The sequence below is a fragment of the Chelonoidis abingdonii genome, chromosome 10 (assembly GCF_003597395.2).
Source record: "Chelonoidis abingdonii isolate Lonesome George chromosome 10, CheloAbing_2.0, whole genome shotgun sequence".
NCBI classification, from domain to species: domain Eukaryota; kingdom Metazoa; phylum Chordata; order Testudines; family Testudinidae; genus Chelonoidis; species Chelonoidis abingdonii.
Genome location: NC_133778.1, coordinates 9392241 through 9414395, shown reverse-complemented (window position 1 = coordinate 9414395; position 22155 = coordinate 9392241). Strand labels below are relative to the sequence as shown.

Sequence of the window (22155 nt, the reverse complement as noted above, 5' to 3'; positions counted from 1 at the left end):
TGCTGGAGCTCTTTTTGGATTGGGACTGCATCGCCACCTGTGCTGATCAGAGCTCCATGCTGGGCAAACATGAAATGGAATTCAAAAGTTCACGGGGCTTTTCCTGTCTACGTGGCCTGTGCATCCGAGTTCAGATTGCTTTCCAGAGCTGTCACAATGGTGCACTGTGGGATACCGCCCGGAGGCCAATACCGTCAAATTGCGGCCACACTAACCCTAATCCGACATGGCAATACCGATTTCAGTGCTACTCCCCTCGTCGGGGAGGAGTACAGAAATCGGTTATAAGAGCCCTTTATAGCAATATAAAATGTTTCGTTGTGTGGATGGTTGCAGGGTTAATTCGGTTTAACGCTGCTAAATTCGGTTTAAACACGTAGTGTAGACCAGGCCGAAGATACGGGAGCCTGAGGCCTTGTCTACCCTGGCAAGCTGGAAGTATTTTGTTGGCAAAAGTGCTGACAAAGTGCTGACACAGAGCGTTCACACACATTGACTTTTAGCGACAAGCTGCATGGGGTAGACAAGCCGAGATTCGAATCCCTGCTTTGGAACACTCTGAAGAAACTTCTTTGGTTCACCAAAAAGTCTGAAAAAATGTGGATTTTTTTTTACCTGGACTAATTTTTTTTCTTTTGATTTTTTTTTGGAACAGCCACTGAACCCCAAAAGCAATTACTCACCCAATTCTAATCAAGTTAAAATATATAATGCTGTTATTTTCAAGCACTATGCTTTCAAATCATCACTATTTAAAAGCCATTAGAAAGAAAAAGAGCATGACAAAATTACTGTAGGAGCCCTCATTAAAGTGGTAAGATTTAAATCAACTTCAGAGCTTTCAACTTGTGTTTTGGTTGGAGCAGACCTTGGCTTTTATTCATAGTCACTGGGCTGATTGCTGTGCTATCTCCTCCCTGGTCTCTCTGAGTGACCTCCTCCAGCGTCAGACCTTGTCCCCTTCCCCAGCTTGGCATGGGGCGAGTCGGAGGAGAGAGGTTATTTTATCTCTGTATTTGGCACTGGTGCGACTGCTGCTGGAATCCTGGATCCATGGCTGGTGCTCATGGTTCGAGATGGAGATTGATAAACTAGCAAGGGTTGAGAGAAGAGCCATGAGAGAATGACTGAAGGGTTAGAAAACCTGCCTTATAGCGACAGACTCAAGGAGCTCATTCCAAGAGAAGGTTCAGGAGTGACTTGATTATGGTCTATAAGTGTCTACAGCAGGAACAAATGTTTAATAATGGACTCTTCAATTTAACAGAGAAAGGTGAAACACGATCCAAAGGCTGACAGTTGATGCTAGACAAACTCAGACTGCAAATAAGACATAACATTTTAACAGTGAGAATAATTATATATCTGAACAACTTAAACAATCAGGGTCATGGTGGATTCTCCATCACTGACAGTTTTTAAGTCACGAGGGGATGTTTTTCTAAAAGATCTGCCCTAGGATTTCTTTTGGGGCGGGTCTCTGGCATGTGTTGTACACAAGGTCAGACTGTCCCTTTTGGCCTTGAAATCTGTAAATCTATGTCAACCACATATTGACACATCAGTCACTCCCGTGTCTCTGGAGGTGCTGAAACTGGAGGTGCTGGGGTGTGTTATCTACCAGCTCTGTGTTCTTGGGGAACCAGGGCATTGTATCCAGCCAGTCTGACTCAAGAAGGACCTGCCCTCCCCAGCCTCTACTTGATCAAAAGAAAGACTTACAAAAAGCAATGAAAAGGTGGTGGGAGACACACCTAAGACCCTCCGACAAGGGTGATAGGATTGAGGAGACTCCCCTAGCTTCACTTGCATCAAAGCTGGGACAGGGAGGCAACCCCATTGGCATACAGAATGGAAAACAGAAACTCCAAGGCAAGAACCACACTGAACTCCAGGACCCGAAAAGCGGGGAAACATTGTGTGATGGGAAATCTCTGCTCCAGAAGTTCATGAACCCACACCTGCATGCACCCAACCCAGTAATTATCAGGCCAATGCTAGTAATAAATCCTCTGTTGATATCCAAAATACTGAAGCTGCCTAAATTGCATTATGAGCTCCCTGGAAGCAACACTGCCCATTGCCAGAAATGATCAGTTCCTATCATCTAGCCTGAACAAAACAACTTTGGGATACTCCTTTGAGTCATCAGGTTACCCATAAACAAATCTAGTCTTCTCCCTTGAACCATTGTTTTTTTCCTATGAAAACTCCTATTCACACTCAAGTAGGTGTTCTCATGCCTGGATACAAACTCTGCATCAGTTCCATGGGGAATTCGTCTTTTCCTGAATAACTGTGCTGGGAGCTGTGCCTGTCTCCAGCCCTCTGGACTCTTAGCTGACAACACCACCTGATCGGCTCAAGCTTCACGAAGTGGTGAGATCCAGCTCTCTCTTGCTCTCTGGGTGTAGCCTCCTGACCCTGCCTTACGTGATTGGTTATGATTTGCTAGCCCTGACTTTTGTAATCAAATTTAAGTTAGATTTAATATTGTAACAGTTTTGTTTGTTTGGCTCCCCTGGTACAGTTACTACCTGGAGATAAATAACTTTCATGGTTAAACTGGTTGCCTCTCTCTTCCTCCCCCCACCAACCCCGTCCCGTGGGTGTGTTTGACTTCCCCATTCATTCTGCAGCAACACACTTTGTACCTAAGCTAAAGATCCCTGCAGCACCCAAAAATCCTGTGGGGTTAGATCATAGAGAGGCATGAAAGTGGGAATAAGAATGTGCTGAGCCTGGTATATGACGGTGGCATGTTAAAAAGTGCTGTTTAGCCCAGCCTGTTGAGTCCCTCCAAAGCTATATGAGAGTAACAGTCTGAAATTGCTGTTCAACCCAGGAACATACAAGGGGTCAGCTTGCGAGTGCTGATTACCCAGCGCCCCCGCATACCCCTGCACATCTCTTCCCAGCAGGAGTCAGTGAGTAGTGATTCAGGAGTCAGTGAGATAGTGTTAAGCAGCCTGCTTCAAACAAGTAGGTTTATTAGCAAATGGACGAAAGCTTTTGCCAAATCAGTTTCAACACAACAAACGATAACATCCATATTTAGTCTCACCTAATCTCGCACCTCACTAAGAGCTCCTTTAGCCAACTTTCCTCTCCATTTACTGGAAAAGAACAGATTTGTTTCCAAAGACTCCACCTCACTCACCACTGGATTTTTCACAGACACCATCATGTAGTTAAATGCAGAGCCCACACTTGTATTTACAACCATTTCCGAACTGGGGTATTCACTCCAAACTACCCAGCAGGGTTTAATAGGCAGCAGGTTTCACACAAACAACATTAAGTATTTCTTCACGCAATGCACGGTCAAACTGTGGAACTCCTTGCCAGAGGATGTTGTGAAGGCCAAGACTATAACTATATAAGGGAGAAAATTCATAGGCAGGAGTTGTAGACCAAGCTGGATGAGCAAGCATCTCAGAGAAGTGATTAAGAAAAAGCAAAAAGCCTACAAGGAGTGGAAGATGGGAGGGGTTAGCAAGAAAAGCTACCTTACTGAGGTCAGAACATGTAGGGATAAAGTGAGAAAGGCCAAAAGCCATGTAGAGTTGGACTTTGCAAAGGGAATTAAAACCAATAGTAAAAGGTTCCATGGCCATATAAATAAGAAGAAAACAAAGAAATAAGAAGTGGGACTCTTAAACACTGAGGATGGAATGGAGGTTAAGGATAATCTAGGCATGGCCCAATATCTAAACAAATGCTTTGTCTCAATCTTTAATGAGGCTAATGAGGAGCTTGGGGATGATGGAAGGATGACAAATGGGAATGGTAGATATTACCACATCTGAGGTAGAAGCCAAACTCGAACAGCTTAATGGGATGAAATCGAGGGACCCAGATAATCGTCCAAGAATATTAAAGGAACTGGCACATGAAATTGCAAGCCCATTAGCAAGAATTTTTAATGAATTGGTAAACTCAGGGGTTGTACCATACGACTGGAGAATTGCTAACATAGTTCCTATTTTTAAGAAAGGGAAAAAAAGTGATCGGAGTAACTATAGGCCTGTTAGTTTGACATCTGTAGTATGTAAGGTCTTGGAAAAAATTTTGAAGGAGAAAGTAGTTAAGGACATTGAGGTCAATGGTAATTGGGACAAATTACAACATGGTTTTACAAAAGGTAGATCGTGCCAAACCAACCTGATCTCCTTCTTTGAGAAGGTGACAGATTATTTAGACAAAGGAAATGCAGTAGATCTAATTTACTTCTATTTCAGTAAGGCATTTGACAAAGTTCCATATGGGGAATTATTAGTTAAATTGGAAAAGATGGGGATCAATATGAAAATTATAAGGTGGATAAGGAACTGGTTAAAGGGGAGACTCCAACGGGTCGTACTGAAGGGTGAACTGTCAGGCTGGAAGGAGGTTACTAGTGGAGTTCCTCAAGGATCAGTTTTGGGACCAATCTTATTTAACCTTTTTATTACTGACCTTGGCACAAAGAGCGGGAATGTGCTAATAAAGTTTGCGGATGACACAAAGCTGGGGGGTATTGCTAACACAGAGAAGGACCGGGATACCATACAGGAAGATCTGGATGACCTTGTAAACTGGAGTAATAGTAATAGGATGAAATTTAATAGTGAAAAGTGCAAGGTCATGCATTTAGGGATTAATAACAAGAACTATTGTTATAAGCTGAGGAGGCATCAGTTGGAAGTAACAGAGGAGGAGAAGGACCTCGGAGTATTGGTTGATCACAGGATGACTATGAGCTGCCAATATGATCACAGTAGGCTGGAGGTGCTGGAGGGGAGGGGGAGAAGTTGAGCAGTGGGTTCACCCATAGGAGAGAGGTGCTGGGAGGAGGGAGGGGCTGGCTACCAATGGGTGGTCAGCACCCACCATGTTTTCCCCATGGATCACCCACATTGCCAGCCCCTTTGCCAGAGCCCCAGAGATACGACTGGGTTAAGACAATTCTTGCAGGGGGACAAACCTACACTGACCCTCCCAAATACTCATAAGGTCAATCCCTCCCCCAACCAAGGGGAAAGAGCCCCCCAGGCTTCAGGCAAGCTGACTGACACATGGAGGAAGGTGGTTCGTGGCCCTTTGCACGCCTTGGCAGATGAGGGGAAGAGGTAGTGACAGGACCCCAGCCCAGTTTCAAACCCAAGGTTTTGGGGGGTTGTCACGCTGTCTGAAGTGGCTCACAGCCATGAGTGCCAACTTCAAGGCACTGTCAGAAAACAAGGCAGACACCCCAAACTGGTGGGGGGTTCTATAGATTTCACCAAGCCAGTGACAAACATGAACTCCTGAGTCACAGTACCAGTCTGACCAGGGAGTCACAGACAGTCCCCTTAGACTCTCCTGTATATCTTGCCACTCAGACAAAAAAGTCACTTATATCAAATATTACATCCAGTTGGCCCTGTCTCAAGAGACTGGTCACTTATCCCAGATCAATGGGTACCCAAACCTGACACCAAAGACAACGTTGGCAGCCAATTCTCTAGCAAGCTAACGAAAGGTTTTTTAGCTAAGAAAGGAAATGAAAGTTCTTGAGAGGTTAAAGCAGGTAAAATATATGTACAGGTGAGTCACGGGTTGTAATTCCAGACGATGGCAGTGATGGAATAAACTGTCACTTTCCCAACAGTCTTTTCAAGGTCCCCAGACTGCCCCTGGTGATCTCTGCTTTGCATCTGGTACCGTTCTCTGTGAGAGTCCAAACAGTCTGGAGAGCCAAGATCCTGCCTTAAATCCGCACTTCTAGTTTCTTCTGAGAGGGAACAAGCCGACAGTGTCACTCCACACGGGGACTTTTCCTTGACAGAGAGTAAGGAATGGATTTTGAGTATTTGACCTCCAGGCGTCACACACAGTGGCCACTTGCTTTGAAATTAACACTTTTCTGTTCATGTTCTTCATTTGTATCTTTGGTGGGTCATTTAGTTACCAGGGTAACACAATGTAAATATTCGCTACTGGGTTATAATGGGTGCAGATCAATGAAAACAATGCACGCAGCACCCCACTGGTTTTCTTGAAGTTTAAACACCAAATACACTTTTATACAGTTAACAGTCACTTTGATCTATGGAAGCGGGGGGACGGGACAGCTTGTGAGCCACGTGTGACTCTTTTATAGTTAAAGTCCCCCCCATTCTCCCATTCTCTGCCTACCAGACTGTTTGGGGGGAAGCTCAGGGCTTCTGGCCTGCGGCAGGGGTGGGGGCAGGGGTTTCTGCTCAGCAGAGATTGGGGTATTGAGGCTTCAGCCTCATGGGAGGCAACTGTTGGGGCTCGTGGCTTCAGTGGGAGAGGAACTTCAGCCCCAAGCCCTGGCAGGCGTGCCCCATGTGATGACCCCACAGAGCAGAAGCCCCTACCCCACCACCCCATCATGGGGCTGAAGCCCCAAGTCCCAGCATGTGACAAATGTGAGAATACTGCTCATATTTTTCGGGTTCCTGTGTGTATCTGTGGGCTTTGCACGGCTATACACTGAGTGTGCAGGGAAGGGAGAAGAAGTGTGACACACACAGCCACCTGGTTGGAGAGCAGAGCTGTTAACATGCAGACAGCCTGCACACATGTGAACGGAGGAGCCGGAGAGACAAAGGAATTCCCACTGGCCTGGAGGCTCACACCTAGCACCCAAGGACCAGGAGGGAGGAGACCCCCCCCTCCAACTCTGTGCAGGGAAGCCCAGCAAAGACCCCTAGCAGGAGGACGAAGGGGAAAAGTTCCAGGCAGAGGGTCTAAGTGCTGAGCTCACAGACACGCAGAGCTCTCACCTGGGACTGACAAACAAAGACACCAGGACAGACAGTGAGAGCTGAGATAGTTCCAGGGAGGCATGGTGTTGGTCAGGATCTGCTCTGGCTTAACCTTAAGCACAGCTTCTCTCTGTTAATCTTAGGGCTTCCCGGTGCTGGGTCCCAAGTGACCAATAAACCTCGCTGTGTTGGGAAAGGGCTGCCGGGTGTCACTGCACATGCTGGCTGAGGTGCACTGGGCCCTGTTGGGCTGGCAGGTCTCTGCCGAGGAGCTCAGTCGGGCTCAGATGGACTTTTTTTTTTAAACTTTTCCTCATATTTATTGCAAGATACAAGGGTAAAGAACAATTTTAACGGTAAGACTTCTGGTAGCATGCACGAGCACCAGTTCCACCAAATTCTTGGACTTGCAACGACAAGGATCTGCAACCAGTAGATGTCCTTGATTTCCTTCTTTGAAGCTTCGTCAACATACTTCTGATAATAAGCCACCAATGCTTTGGAAATAGCTTGATGAATTGCGTAGATTTGTGCTACATGGCCACCGCCATTAACACGGATTCAGATGTCAACACCAGCAAAGCATTCCTTGCCCAGAACAGGTTCAAGCAGTTTATACTGCAGGGTTCTAGGCTCAATCATTTCTAGGGGTCTTCCATTCACTTCAATGAGACCACTTCCTCTTTTGCAGTGAGCAACAGCAGTAGCTGTTTTCTTCCACCTGAAGACCTGGATGCTCTGCGGGACCCCTTGTCCGGCATGGCTCCTCCTTCCAGTGGATTTGCCAGGCAGATCTCACAGTGTGAAGCTGGAGGGCTGGAGCCCAAAGGCTCAGGCCAGGAGGCGGTGAGACCTCATCACCCACCCTGAAGGACGAGTGGGACTCCTTGGGATCTGGCCCACTGACATGGGGCTCCTCCAAGGGACTGTTTTAAAGCTGGGGGTAGCCCCGATCCTGTGGATCCGTGACATCCCGTGTCTAAGGAACTCTTCTTCGGCCACTGCACCACTCTGCTCCTCTCTCGGACATATCCTGTTGCTTAAAACTATTTGATTTGTCTCCCCACAATGAGCAAGGCTTGTCCCATGATCCATTTCTACCCTTCTTGCACAAGTCTCACCAGCAATAACCTGGGCGGGAGGACAGAGACCAACATCCCCTGGGTGCATGTTAATGTTGGCTCCAAAAATTGGCATGATTCAGATTTCACCTTGATCTGTGAACAGATGATGCAGGCCTGGGCGGGTGCTGACTGTGTTTACTTGTACAGCCCCTAGCAGGAGGTCTGCAATGAACTAGAATCAGGTGCAGCTCCCAAGATCCTATAAATAGGAGGGGACCTAGCTGGGGTCTGACAGATTGCAGGTGCCCAGCACTCAGCACTGATGTCTCACCGCACCATGGACTGGCTGATGCCCCTGGGCTGCATCTTGCTGTGGGTGGGGCTGGTGCTGGCTGAAGTGGGGTCGTTCAGTGGCTGCTACAAGTATTTCTACCAAGATGCTGAGCCATGTGGCTTTGCCACAGCCAACACGACCAAGATCTGCCAGAGGTACAGCAATCTGTACCACTTTGCGACCCTCTATGACAGGCCCCAGCGGATCCCGCGCTGGTCGGCGTACACCCTGGGCGATCCAAACTGCCCAGAGCAGGCCAGGAAGATGAGCCAGTGGTTCGTGGAGCCCCAGGTCAGTCCCAGCGCTCTGCGCGATGCACTCCAGGGGTCGGAATCGCTCAGGAGCCTGTGAATAAGGGGGTGCAAGGGGAAGACATGGAGAAGGAAAAGGGGGAGGAGTCACTCCTCAAGTGAGAAATTGAAAGTGACACCAAGCTGCAGTGCACACAGGAGTAGAAGGGGACAGTGAGATCCCAGAAGAGGGAGGCACTGGAGGATGATGTCCCAGGGGGAGGGGGTGAGATCCATAGGGAGGGAGGGAGATTTTGGAGGAGGGAGGACAGAGGGTGAGATCGGGGTGAAGGGTGGGGGAAGGGTAGTGTGTTAGCTGACTCATTAGACATAGGATGATATCCAGGTGTGCCGGATCTCACACTTCTCCCACAAGCACTGGAGCAGGGCTGACAAGTAAAAAGCCCCCTAGGTACATCGTGAGAACCCGAGTCTCCTGAGAATGGTCAGCAGCGTGTCTGCCACAGAGTCTCAGCCTCGCTGGATGACAGAGCCACCGCCTCGGGGTACTTGGCGATGAAATCTGCCACCCCCAGAACGCATTTCTTTCCTGCCCGGGTTGCCTTGCTGAGGGGCCCCACTATTTCCATAGCCACCTTTTGAAAATGTGCCTTTCTGTTGGGCATGGGTGAGGGCTCACAGGGCTGCATTCCCCTTGTCCCGGGCCATCTCTATCCTCTGGCAGGGGTCGCAGGACCTACAGAGCTTCTGGACAGAGTCAAAGTCTCCAGACCAGTGGAAGTTTGGCAGCAGCCTTTGCTTGGATCCCCTGGAGAGAGAGAATGGTCATGGGCCAGGCACAGTGGCCCGCAGCGGTACCTCTGGGAGACCTCCAGCTGCTTCCTGACCCCCCCAAGAGTTGACTGCCTCAGGTGGGACCCCACTCCTGGTACAGGAATCCTTCCCTGCCATCCTCCTTAAGTGGGGGTGGGGAGGGGGTGCACGTGCCACGCTGCAACCAGACAGGACCCTCAGTGTCTCTGAGGAGGGGTCCTTCTGCAGCTCCATCTGAGATTCCACTGCTGGGGCAGGGAGTGTGAACCATCCCTCACCTCCTTGCTGATGGGGACTGGAGTCACAACACTGCTTGTCTGTGCCTCAGTTTCCCCACACCATAGTCTCAGCCTCAGCCCCATCCAGTTCTGCCCCAGGAAGCACAATTCCCCCAAGCCGGAGCTGATAGCTCGCTAGCCCCAAGCGTGACGGTCTGTGGCCTGGTCAGGGCTGGGTGGCGCTCTGTGGCTCTGGCCCCTGGTAAGGCCCAGGGTGCTCTGGGCACCATCTGGCCAGTTATCCAGATAATTTCCCATCAGCACATCTGCTGGTAACTGTTCATAGAATCACAGGACTGGAAGGGACCTCGAGAAGTCGTCTGGTCCAGTCCCCTGCACTCATGGCAGGACCAGCACCATCTAGACCATCCCTGACAGATGTTTGTCTAAACTGCTCTTAAAAATCTCTAATGAGGGAGATTCCACAACCTCCCTAGGCAATTTATTCCAGTGCTTAACCACCCTGACAGGAAGTTTTTCCTAATGTCCAACCTAAACCTCCTTTGCTGCAATTTAAGCTCATTGCTTCTTGTCCTGTCCTCAGAGGTTAAGAACAACAATTATTCTTCCTCCTCCTTGTAACAACCTTTTACATACTTGAAAACTGTTATCATGTCCCCTCTCAGTCCTCTCTTCTCCAGACTAAACAAACCCAGTGTTTTCAATCCCCCCTCACAGGTCATGTTTTCTAGTCCTTTCATCATTTTTTGTTGCTCTTCTCTGGACTTTCTCCAATTTGTCCAGATCATTCTGAATTTTCATCCTATCCTCCAAAGCACTCGCAACTCCTGCTGGTTTGGTCTCATCCGCAAACTTTATAGATGTACTCTGTATGCCATTATGTAAATCATCAATGAATATATTAAACAGAAACACTATTGCAAAAAAAGCAAACATCATTCTGGGCTATATTAGTTGGAGTGTTGTAAGCACTGAAATGGGTTAGCTAAGGAGGTTGTGGAATCTCCTTCCTTAGAGGTTTTTAAGGCCCAGCTTGACAAAGCCCTGGCTGGGATGATTTAGCTGGGGATTGGTCCTGCTTTGAGCTGGGGGTTGGACTAGATGACCTCCTGAAGTCCCTTCCAACCCTGAGATTCTATGAATCTATGATTCTATATTTCAGTTGGCTTAACGAACACTTCTTGTCTTTGTCATTTAAGAAGTAAATATACGTGCCTGTAGCAGGATGGTTACCCCGCTCCTGCCCTGGGGGGCTTGAAACAACCCTGGGGGAAGGTTGTGGCTGGGAGCAAACAAGCTGGGCAGATTGGGAAGTAGCTACAGCTGGGCCATGCCCCAGTCAGACCACAGCTGACCCTATATAAGAGACTGGGTGCGAGGCACTCAGGAGTCTCTCTAGCTGTAGAGGGAGAAGGGTCTAGTTGCTGGACACAGGGTACCAGAGTGCAGCAGGACTGGGGAAAGGTTGGGGAGCTCCTGTCTGGAAAGCCCCAGGCTGTGGCCTAGTGTTGGGCTAACAGGTACTGGGGGTTACAGGGGGCAGCCCAGGGGTAGGCCAAGGCAGCAAGTCCAAGCTCTCCTTGCCAGTGATGAGTGGCTGATACTGCAGCCTGCCCCAGGGCTTGGGGGCTAGATGATGACTGGCAGTAGCCATACACTGAGGTGAAGTGGGGGATAGAGGGTGGGGGTTTCCCAAGGAGGGGAGACCCTAAGAGAAAGGGGTTACTGCCAGGGAGCAGCACCCCAGGTAAAAAGGCACCAGGGTCCAGGGAGGGACACGGGGGCCAGAGGACAGGCAGATCACCACCTGCAGAGGGCGCTCTGGAACTGGAATGAGCTAATTCCTGGAACAGACCAGCAGGAGGCACCGCAGGAGTGAGTCCGCTCATCTACAGTGGCCTAATTAGTCAACTTCTGGACTGAAGTCTTTGCTTCTTCCAGTACTATTTCAATGGATAGCTCTGATTGATCCAAATGTAGCTTCTATTGCTGGACAAAGATCTACTACTGTTGTAGCAGATGCCTGGATGACGTTGTTTAATGACCAAGAGGTTTCAACAACAGACTTACAAAAAAGAATGGTAATTGTGTTCTCTGAACTTAGTAGCAAAAGTAATCCACCAGCCTCACTTAAATCTGTCCCATCTCTATAGACACTTTCCAAAGTCAATAATAATGGTTACAGTAATTGTTAGGGGTCTTATTCCTTCACCCTCTCACTTCCTGGTCCTTCTCGCATGAACAGAGAGCAACAATACCCGAAGTCCAAAGGCGTAAACAATTCGATGTTTATTGGGTGAACTTCCAGCAGGCATGATTCCAGTTTCCTTCCTCAGTGTTCCCCTTCCCAGCTCTGACACCACAAAGCCTTGTCTGGGTCCCTGTTTTTGTTCCCATCCTGTTTCCATTTCCCCCTTTAGCAAAATATGATCCCAATTCCCCTACTCCCATCCCCAGTCCCTGTTTGATTTTTTTCCTCAGTTTCTGATTGATTGCAGACTATATAGTAAAACTTGAGTTCTGCTTAGCTATACCTTAACCAATCATTTTACTGAAATTTAACTAACCAATCCTAACATACTGTACCATGGTTATTTAACTAATTATATCCCACCACCTTAATTGATTTACACCCAACAAAATTAATTACACGGCAGACAGAAGCAATCACAGAACCAGACAGAGACCATGCAAATAAACATACAAAACAATACAGAAGTGAGGATTTCACAACTACATCTATACAGACGTAAGGGTTTTCCAGCTGTGTCTATTGATAAGTGAGTTCTTGCCAGACAGGATGCAATCAAACTAAGTTTCCTTTTACATCTTCTAGGCTCTTCCCTTTCTCTGGAGGTGATAGATCGGATCACCTTCCTAACAGCCCAGATTGCCTGATTTCAATATGACTAAACAGGGCCTCAGACTGTCACAGTAAGAGAAGGCCAATACACAGACAGGCAGTGATTTTTGATTTTTTCTTTTATATCTCTATAACTAGCTAAGTGATAAGAATACAACTAAATTCTTAAAGTATAGGCCTTTGCAAACAGGCCTGAATATCTATATCCTAACAGTAATTTTAAGACAACAGCCAAGGATCGCTCATGAGAAAGCCAGTGGATTTTCCCAGGTTGGACTAATTTGAACTTCAGTCCCAGTGTATCTTCTATATTTTCCAAGATATTCAGTCTTTTTGGACTCTTGCTGAAAAAGAGTATAAAGAAGACATTAGATTTGTAGCTTTTTGAATCCCTTTTGAAGATTCTGCAGCTCATACTAGCACTAGTTGGAGTAGATGGCCTCTGCAGTGTATAGGAGAGATTTGTGTTACACTTTTCTCTGAGCAAAGCTTGCACTCCACCATGTCTTCCAGAGAAGTTTGCAGCTCCATCAAATGCACAAGCAGCCATCTGTTTGGGGTTCACCTGACAAACATTTAACTCTTCTAAGATGTGGGTTGTCACAGATGAAGCCGATGTGTCTTCTATAACTTGAACATCTGGAAATTCATCTACTAACCTACCACTGATATCAAAATAACATACACAATGACTTAATACTTGACACCCATTTGCATCACTGCATTTATCAGCCATGTATGGAAATCTTTTAAATGCGGCGAGAGAGTTCTTCACTTTTTCAACTGCTGAGTTCACTGTTGCACCACATGCTTCTAGCCAGTCAGTTCAGTTTCTTGTAGAAAGCTAGTGAGCATTTTCCAGTCTTGTTCAGAACCAATGTTCCACTTCAGGATGAACAAGTGACAATGCACTTAACACTGACCTCAAGTTTGTAGTGTGTGGTATCTCTTGTTTAAATAGAAAGTTTGATGTGACATCCATGTTTGTTTGTATAAACTGTGTTGTGTCTCCAGGATTCTTAACAGCCTCTTTAAGTATTCTAAAATTGGGTTTAACAGTGACTGGCTTATAAGGCTTTCGGCATGTTGGTGCAGTCCAGAAGCTGGGTGTTTTGCAGCTTTTTCACATAGTTTGTCAGCATTGGCTTTGCTGATCAGTCTGGCAAACCAAACTTCTTCCTTTTTACTATATAAATCCATGGTACACTTACATCTTGAATACTGCATGTAGTCCCGGTCGCCCCATCTCAAAAAAGATATGTTGGGGTTGGAAAGAATACAGAGCAGGGCAACTAAAATGATTAGGTGTATGGAACAGCTTCCGTATGAGGAGAGATTAGACAGACCTGGGGGACTTTCCAGCTTGGAAAAGAGACGACTAATGGGTTATGTGATAGACATCTATAAAATCTTGATTGGTGTGAAGAAAGTGAAAAGCTCCCTCATATAACTCAAGAACTCGGAGTCATCCAAACCCAATAACATTAAATAGGCAGTAGGTTTAAAACAAACAAAAGGAAGTATTTCCTCACACAACGCACAGTCACTCTGTGGAACTTTTTGCCAGAGGATGTTGCGAAGGCCAAAACTAGAACTAGATAAGTTCCTGGAGGATATGTCCATCAATGGCTATTAGCCAGGAACTCCCAACACCAGCCAAAATTGATCACTGGGACAACACAGCTCTGTCTGATGGATACTGAAGCAGAGTAGGTGAGTTCATGTAAATACAGTCTGGTCCTGAAGACTTTTCCCTACCCCGGCTCATCATTAGCTGTCAGTGGAGAACTCATTCAGACCTTGCTTATGTAAGCAGACTCAGGATGAGCTTTAGCCTGACATCTGGTGGTGAATTATGGCAAGTGTGGAAAAGAACTTATGGGGCTGATCTTGTTTGCATAGGCACACCCACTCCACCTAGCATGAGTCGACGGCAGCCCAAAATGGTCACTTTAAAAGCTGTGCAATCCCCAATTTCTCTGTTATTGGGGTAGGAGGAATAAAGTGGTGTTACCCTGATCATGTGAATGAAGGACTATGAAACTGTTTTATGACAGAGGGTCTCACCATCACCTAAGTAACACTCGCTAGACAAGGGACATAGGTTCTAACCCAACCCTCCAGTGAATAGAAGGTGGTTAGGGTCAGGGGTATGTACCTGATGATATAGGAGCCTTTTGAGGGCTAGGAATGACAATTGCACCTTCTCAACTGTTGAATAGCAGAGCTAATTTTGATTTCATTAGGAATCTAGTTAGAGGGTGCTGAGCAGAATTCTCTTTAGGCCAATGGTGTACCAGCACTGGGGCTCCCCTACTACAAGCTGAAATCACTAAAAGAGCTAAACTTATTGACCTGAGATCACTGAGTGATGTGTTAACTAGAGGGGGACCTTGAAGATATATTGCTAAGTGTTAAGCAGAGCAGTTGCAGGGTGGTTCGAGTGGAACAGCTTTCAGGGATAGTTGGAGTAGTTCATGGGATGGCTGGTGGAGTGGAGCAGCTTGTGGACAGTTGGAGCAGCCCACGGAACAGCAAGTGGAGCAGCTGGTGGAGCAGAGGTGAAGGCTGCAGCAGAACTCCACGGAGAGGCGAGGCAGTCAGCCTTGGACCATGTAAGGTGCCCCTTAACACCCTGTGTGCCCCCCCCCCATTTCCACTCAGGCTGGTGGAGTAAAACTCTGCAAATGAGCTTCTGAACTCTGGGGTAGCACTGACCAGGGACAGAGACTTTTGGGTTGTTGGACTTTGGGGTGATTTGGACTTAAGACCCTGAGGAGAAAAGGACACTGCCAAAATTACTTGGAGATGGATTTTTTGCTCATGGTTTGTGTTACGAATCCTGTTTGTGGTATTTCCTCAATGTAATACCACATTGTTTCCCTCCTTTATTAAAAGGGTTTTGCTACACTCAGACTCTGTGCTTGTGAGAGGGGAAGTATTGCCTCCTAGAGATGCCTGGGGGGGGGGGTATGTAATTGTCTCAGGTCACTGGGTGGGGGCTTGAGCCAGTTTTGCATTGTGTTATTGAAATGGCACCCCTGGATACTGAACTCAGCCCTTGTTGCTGCCATCTCAGAGGGGCAGAAGGTTTACACTTACAAATCATAATTTTAAATGATATTGGCCAATGTTGCCAAAACGAATGTGCCAACATTGTCAGAAAAAAAAAAAACAGCTGTGTGAGGAAGCTAGGCTTTGTTCACACTTTTCAAACCTATTATACTTTTTCAGATACAAGTATTTTATCATAAACTGTATATATTTTTATAGTGTGTATTAATGTTTCAATTTCAATTCAAATTTCCAACCAATGACTATATTGGCAATGCTGCATGTAACTAATTGACCATGAGGGGAGGGGGCCTTGGATAAATTTGAGGGGGTGTACAGCCCCTTGTGGGGGTGTAGAAAGGGCCCGGTTTCACTGAATTAAGTCTCCTACCGCATCTCAGTAGGTGAGATCAGACAGAGCGCAGCAGCAGTCATGAGGCATTTGGGTGCCGGCGCCTCTAAGAACCCAGCCCTGGGAAGCCCAGGCTGAGATGCACCGTACTGTGGGAAGGGAATAAAACTGCCCCTCTGCTCCACTCACACTATTTTTGCAAACATGGGTGTCTTGATCCACTGGGGTAACTGCTGCCCCCTGTGCCCCGCATGTGCCAAGTTTTGCACTTGGTCACCCTCAGGTAGTGCCTCTTCCCTGAGCATAACCAAGCTCCTTTGCCCCCATACCTAATTTTGCCTTCAGCCCCTCCCTGACCCTGCCTCCAGTTGCTTGACCCCCCCACCCCCCGCCCCGTCCCTGGGCCAGTCAATTTCTACCTCCTGCTCAGACCCTGGCCACTTTCTCCTCTGATTTCCTCCTTTGCCCCTTTTTAACCCGTGTAAAAAGCCGTCAGCAGAAACTTATGCCATTTAAGGCCAGCGAGAAGGGCAGTGGCTTCAGCAGATATTACTGAGCATGCTCAGTGCACCCTAAGTAGAACGTTCCTACAGAGAGCAGGTTCCTACACGACACCCTGGCATGGGCTGCCCTGCTGCATGGGGAATGGGGGCAGTGGGGTGAGATCCTGGGAGTGTGAGGGGCAGGAGGTGATGTTCCAGGAGGAAAGGGGGGAGAGGCGGATGAGGCATGCGAAGGGGGGGTCCTGGGCAGGGCCGTCCTTAGCCATAGGCAGAATAGGCAGCACGTAGGGTACCACTCTGCCTGGGGGCATCTGGGAGCCCAGACAGAGGGGAAGCAGTGGAGCATGTAAGAGCAGGGCTGCTGGGTCCTAGAGAGAGCCGAATGCAGCACAGTCTGAGGGAGGGGCTGCTGGGCAGGCTCTGGGAAGGGGTGGGGGAAGGAACTCACCTGCAGGGGCTGGTCTTGAGGTGCTCAAGCACCAGGAATATTCAAGGCTGGGGGCTGTGCGGGGCTGTGCTCTCCACAAATTTTTGGAGCTGGTGTTCCCCTGCCCCTGCCTCGGAGCTGCCCTGCCTGAAGAAAACAGCAGTGCCTCTCTCCTTTGTGCTGCTTTTGCCTAAGGCTATAGAGATCAGAGGCAGGCAGCCTCCTGGAGCACCGGGGGAGGGAAGAGGGAGAAGAGAGGGGGAAGGAGGGGCACAGATCTTGGGAGCTCTCTCCCCTGCCCCCTGCGGCACCCAGTGGCAGCAAGCAGCAGGGTTGGGGAGGTCACACATGATGGCACCCCTGCCCGGTACCTATCCTAGGGAGGCGAGTGGCTTTCTGGACCTGAGAGAGTCCCTAGGAGCATTGTGCAGTGACCGTGGTGCAGAGTGAGTGTGCGCGAGTGGAGGGGAGGGGGAGAAGGAGGGTCTCTCCCCTGGAGCTTGCTTCTGCAGTAAGAGGGTGGAGAGTCCTCTCTGCCTACCCTGGGGCAGCCTGTCTGCATCCAAGTTCCTTATCCCATGCCCTGCCCCACCCAGAGCCTGTGCCCCAGCACCCCAACCCTGAGTACCCTGCTGCAGTGTGAACCTCTCATCCCCAGCCCATCCCAGAGCCCTCACTGAGGAAAAACGTGCAACTTAAATTTGGTGGTCAGTTGGAGTATCATTGTGTTTAGCACAATACTTGATTATTTTACACCCTTTAAAGTTATACAGGTGTTACAAGTGGAATGTTCTTAATGTTTTCTCTGACTACTGTGTGGGGCCCCAGGTTCCCTCATGCATTTCTCAAGGATCTAGATGGTGGTATAAGGGTGTTGATTGTTGTAGAGCCCTAGAGTGCCAGTATGATGCCATCTGCACAGAGAATGGCCGAAACCCTGTCTCCAGGCAGCTGATGGCCTGGGTCGCTCTTCTGCAAGGTGCCAACTGAAGGTGTTGGAGACAAAAGATCAGGTGGCCTCCTAATGCCTGGAAAAGAGACAAAGCCCAGAGGAGAGAGTGTCAGTGCCTGTTTGGACTTCGGGAAAGTGCATGTGTGGAAGAGGATGCTGGGATGCTTTGGAACTACTCCATACAAAGCCAGTCAGGACTCTGGGGGACCCTCCTCTCTCTGAGCATACGGTCTCCAGAGAAAGACGCTTACACTTCCTGGGTCTGACCTCAAAGCATTCAGCATGCCCTTCCACACTGTGCACTTTCCGCAGCTAGTGTGCCCAGGAAGGTCCTGGGGGAACCAGAGGTCCCTGCACCCCAACTCAGCCAGCCAATAGACAGAAGGTTTATTAGACGACAGATCACAGTCTAAAATAAAGCTTGTTAGGTTACAGAAACAGGCCCCTCAGTCAGGTCCACTTGGAGCCATCAAGTTTTGGGCCTCTCCCCATTTCCCAGCCAGCTCCAAACTGACATTCTTCCTCCAGCCTTTGTGTCTCTTCTGGATCTCTTCTGATCTCTTTGTCCTCAGCACCTTCAACTGGCACCTTGCAGGGGAAACTGAGGCACCACAGAGTATAGAGAAACATTAAGAACATTCCACTTTTTCACAACAAGTGCAACAAAATATAATACCGTATATTGAAGCAGGCAAGTGCTGCTTCTGACTTAACACTTTTAATTGACCCTGTAATCTTGTGGTGCTGACGCATTGTAGCTTCATTTTACATTGGCTTACAGGCAACAGCGAGGTGGGGTGGGGCCGGGCACCAACATTTTGGGCACCACCAAAAATTATACAACCTGCCGCCTATGCTTACCTGTGAGTGTGACTCTTTCGGCATGAGGGCTGTAGGGCTGTGTTGGGTGAGGTGCTGGGGGGAGGTGAGGCTGGCTGCCTACCTGCTGAGGAATGACAGTGAAAGTAACTGACTTCCTCGCAGGCAGCCAGGATTGGAATGGTCACACACGCTGGGCTGGGGATAGCCAGATAGCATGTGCGAAAAATCAGACAGGGGGTTGGGGTTGGGTCTTTTTCTTATATAGGCTCCTATTGCCCCCCACCTCCCATCCTGATTTTTACACTTGCTGTCTGGTCACCCAAGGTGGGGGTAACTGGTGCCTATATAAGACAAAGCCCCAATATTGAGACTGGCCCTATAAAATCAGGACATCTGGATCTGGTCACCCTAGCTGGGGAGCGCATCTCTCCCCCGGACTGGCAGTGACCATCTCATCCGGGGAGCTGCACAAGGGCGGGATGAGCTGCTGTGGCTCCATGGGTGCACTGTCCTGATCAGATGCTGTGCTAACTTCACCATGGTCCGTTGAGCTGGCGGTGGTGTCCATGGCGTGATCGACCTGAGGGTTTGCTGCTGCTGTTGCCACTCTGTACCTGAAGACGTGCAGTTTTCACCTATCTCCTCTTCTACTGCAGCTGTTGAACCAGCAGGCTGGGGGAGGGTGGTGAGCAAGCATGAAAGCAGTACTGTGTTGCCATTTTGATTGTCATTGAGCAAATTTGTTTGCCAAAAATGCTCGCTAAGATCCTGAATTCAATTTCAATATATTTTTTTAAATCAGTATTTTGCAGCCAAAAAAGCCAGACAGATTGCTTTTAATTAAAAACTAATCCTTGTTTCAATACCTCTTCATAGAAATTTCCAATAAAATGTTGACTAATTAAAAAAATTATATTATTTGCATCATTCTGTCAAATCAGAATTTTTTCTATAGTGCTACTTTTTAGTGCTAGTTCATCAGCATTACAGTGTGCTTCATTAAGTTAAACTGGTTTTAGTAACATGCCTGCGGCAAGTTTTCCAGTACTGTAAGCTTATGTTTGTGTTGCTAAGAGCAAGACAGGCACAGGGGCACCAGTTTAATAATCTCACCTAGGGCACCATAAATCCTAAGGACGGCCCTGGTCCCGGGGCATGGAGGGAAGGAAGGAAGACCCCAGGGAGGGAGGGACATGACTGAGATCCTGGGGGAGAGGAGGGTCCAGGGTGTGTGTGAGATCCCACAAGAGGCAGGGGAAGCCCAAACAAAGCCATGATGTTCTGACCTTGTGTGTCCCCAGCTGGCTCATCCAGATAAGTCCCCAGAAATGACGACGGAAGCTGAGTCAACACTGAGCCTGGACGAGCGGAGATCCAGCCAGGCCATCAGTAAGGACTATGAAGACATGTCATACGACCGGGGCCACCTGAACCCAAATGCCTTCCAGTGTAATGTCGGACGCACGGTCACCTTCACCCTCACCAACACCGCCCCCATGAACCCCTACTTCAACCAGGTCCACTGGTCCAAGCTGGAGAAAACCCTCAAGGCACAGCTAACTGGGAGCTGCAGAAATGTGGGAGGCAAACCCTACCTGGTGACAGGGGCTGTTCCCAGCGACAGTGAGAAAATCCCCATAGAGGGGGAGGACAAGAAAGGGGACCGGAACCGGCCATACAACAGGGTCTCGGTGCCCAGCCATGTCTGGACAGCTGTTTGCTGCGACCATGCGGACAACAACCGCAAATTCTCCTTTGCCTTCATAGGAGAGAACAAGGAGGCATCCAGTCTTCAAATCATCCCTGTGGAGCAGCTAAACACAGAGCTATTGCATCTGTACAAGACTCCTGGGCCAGTCGAGGTCTTTGCAGATGACTGTGGCTCTAAGAGCCAGAAAGGACAAGAGGTGTTATCAGCAATAAAGAAAGCCTTGTACAGTACCTTCCAGAATTTTATAACAGACTCTTACTCCCAGCTCCTTCCACCAGCAAAGAGCAGTAAACTGGACAGGGAGACCAGCCAGGTGATGACAAGCCAGACCCTGGATCAGAAGAAGGTGCAGCTGATGGGCCTTGGGTTCCAGGTGGGTATTTCCAGGCTGGCAGATGGGCACAGCCAGTTAGAGAAGGCGTACGAACAGGACAACCTGGCCCCTGCTGTAGCTAGACTGGCAAGAGCTCTTGAGGCTTTTGACAGAGTCTGCCCCTTCAAGGAGCTGAACTCTGGAGGAACAGCCAATGGGTGGAGCTGTGTTAAGGATACCTGCTGTGATTTTCAAGGATACGCCTACAGCTGGTGTTACACGTCTGACAAGAATCACTGGGATTATTGCTGTACAGAGGAGTGCACAGTGAATCCAGTGTCTAAAGTATATGAGTGCCCACGAGGAGATGGCTCCATCACAAAATGCTCACCCCACGGTTATTCTATGCAGACCATCTCCGGGAAGGCCTGTCGATCTGACCATCCATGTGGCCTTTATGGAGAAAGATACTTCTGGTGCTACACAGATGATGAAAAAAAATGGGACTATTGCTGCTCCCCCCAGCACCAATGTGGGAAACACGGCTATAAATACCCGTGGTGTTACATCCAGGATCCGGAGAAGTCCTGGAAGTACTGCATCCTGTGACGTGCCCACTGGGGAGGAAAGGAGCAAGTGGATGCTTGCCTGGCTGGTTCACACCAAAGCAGAGAAGAAATGAAACAACTGCCTTCACCTATTAGTGCTATAGGCCCCACCCCTCGGCTGCAGTGACTCCGCCATTTCCTCCATCTGTCTCTTTAGATTTTAAAATACCATAAAAAAAAAAATCTTCCTCCACCCAGAATTTTAGACAGCACTTTCATAGGAGAGTCTCTTCCACCAGCTGCCCTGAGTTCAAAGGTCTCCATGTAACAGGACTGGACTCCATTTTTAAAACCAGCTACAGACTTTGGATGCCTGACTTCAGACACTTTTTAAAGAAGGCTGGTTTGCACAAAATGCTGAGCACCTGGCCTCTCCGACACAATCCACCATAGGGGGACATTTTTAAAGGTGCCTCAGGAGTTTAGGAGCACAAGTCTCATTAGAAGTCACTGGAAGTGGTGCTCCTAAATCTCCCAGATGGTTTGAAATTTATCCCCTTACAGCTTCTCATGTCATGCACCCAAAACACAGGCATCTAAGCTTTGTTATTAGAATTGGTTGGGGGAAAAGACAGTGAAGTCAATGATGGCATCATTCAGATGGTTTTTTGAAGTCCTTTTGTGCAGGAATTTTCCACAGATTTTTTTAAAATCAAGATTGGATCAAATTTTAAGCAGTGAGGGGATTAGCCACTGGAGCAATGTAGTAGGAATGTGATGGATTTTCTGTCACTTCAGATCTTTAAATCAGGCTAGGATATCGCTGTAAAAGATCTGTTCTCATTCAACAACCCGGTATTGGCCTCAGTGCAGGAATCACTAGGTGAGGTTCTCTGGCTTGTGTGGCACAGGACCTCAGACATGATGGTTAGAAAGGTCCCTTCTGGCTCATTGCTATATCAATTAGATTCACTTTTACCAAGATATTCTTGAGTAACTGGGGCCTGCAGATCACGTGCTGGGACGTGGCGTGGGTGGAAGTTCAGAAAACATTGCAATAACCTGTAACAGTGATGATTGATAGGAGAGTTGTGAGAAGGGCTCAGAAAGACAGGATTCGTCCAAAGAAAAATGCAGCCCCAGCACAGTATTAG

General features: G+C 48.2%; 1 protein-coding gene and 1 pseudogene across 1 annotated transcript in view; one reads left to right on the top strand and one right to left on the bottom strand.

Annotated features, from left to right (window-relative positions):
• LOC116815868 (uncharacterized) overlaps positions 1–22155 on the top strand; it is a 385671-nt gene that overhangs the window by 265218 nt on the left and 98298 nt on the right. The window lies entirely within an intron of this gene.
• LOC116815867 (small ribosomal subunit protein uS9-like) lies at positions 7049–8158 on the bottom strand (annotated as a pseudogene).